The sequence below is a fragment of the Manacus vitellinus genome, unplaced genomic scaffold (assembly GCF_001715985.3).
Source record: "Manacus vitellinus isolate BGI_N305 unplaced genomic scaffold, ASM171598v3 scaffold_213_pilon, whole genome shotgun sequence".
In the NCBI taxonomy this organism is placed as follows: Eukaryota; Metazoa; Chordata; class Aves; order Passeriformes; family Pipridae; genus Manacus; species Manacus vitellinus.
Genome location: NW_021939498.1, coordinates 1 through 1441, shown reverse-complemented (window position 1 = coordinate 1441; position 1441 = coordinate 1).

Sequence of the window (1441 nt, the reverse complement as noted above, 5' to 3'; positions counted from 1 at the left end):
GAGGGGTCCCCGCTGGGCTCAGGGCCCGTCCCTTCCCTCCATCCCGGCTCCGCAGCCGCCCGGGTGGTGATTGGAAACCCAGAGAGCAACTCCGGTGTTTAACATTTAAATAAACGCCGGGTGTTTGCTCAGCGAGGACCCGGCTCTGAGTAAACAGCCGAGAGCCCGGAGGAGGATCTGTACTCCTCGTGTGAACGCGGCTCTGCGGGGTCTCTCCCCGCTCCATCCCACCTTCCCCGCGTGGCACCGGGCACGGGGATGGGGCTGGTGGCCCCCGGGGGCTCCCTGGGAACGGGGGATGCTCCGCTGGGAGCCCCACGGGCCAGGGAGGAGGAGGAGGATGGAGAAGAGGAAGGTCCCAGAGATGCCGTAGGGAGGCGGCAGGGAGGGAGATCCAACCGCTGTTGTCCCACGTGGGAAACTGCCTTGTCCTGCCTTTCGGTGGGAAAAGCTGCTTGGAAGCTGCAGAGGGGGAGCATCAAGGGCTGAGGAAAAGAAAACGGGTGAAAAGGCCGAAAAGTCTTTCAAACAAGTGAAAAGACCTAAAAGGGGTGGTTTGGAGCCCTGGGACGTGTGCGAGCACAGCCCGGGGCTCCCTTTTTCCCTGGAGCTGAGTGTCCTGGGCGTTCCCTTCCCGCACCTTCCATCACCCGCCGTCCCCAGCAGGTCCCGGGCGGTGTCTGGGCGATGGTTTGCACTGGGAGGGCTCCTGGACATCCCGGAAAGTCAGGATTAGCGTTTCAGTGGGAGGAGCTGGAACCTCCCGAGCCCGGCCCTGCCGAGCAATTCTTTTTCTTTTCCCCCCCTGTAGCGGGAAAACTGGGAAAACTTCGGCGCTGCCGAGGATGAGAGAAGGAGGGATTTCCCTCCCGGAGCACCTCCGAGAGGGGATGAAGGAGCTGCTGTGGGTGCCCTGGAGCGGCCTCGGGGATGCTCTGGGAATGTTCGGATGTGGCACAGCCCCACTCCCGGCTCCGCGCCCCGGGAATTCCCCCCCATGGCCGGGGTCAGGTCCCCTCCTCCTCCTCTTCTCCCAGCAGTCGGCCTCGGGGGCAGAACGCCCCGCGGAGCTGCCGGGGGAGGGAAGGGGCTGCCAACGCTTTCTTCTTTAGAGGAAATAAGATAAAACCCGGTTCTGCATCCCCAAAAAGGCCCTTTGCCAGCGCCGAACACGGGGAGGGGGGGGGGTGTCTCCTTTTTTTCTCGTCGTTTTGCTCTTTCTTTCTATTTTTGTCCCATAAAAGCACAGAAGGGACGGAATGAGAAATCAAGGGCTGGGAAATGGAGCATCAGGGATGGGGGAGCCGGTGGGATGAGGCAGAGACTCGGTTCTGGGCAGCTGGGAGAGGGATGGGGGGCTCCTGGTGTCCTCCCAAAGGCCGAGTGCTCCCCAAATTGCTGTCTGAGAYCGGGCAGGGGTCGATGCTGGAGCTGGGGGGGA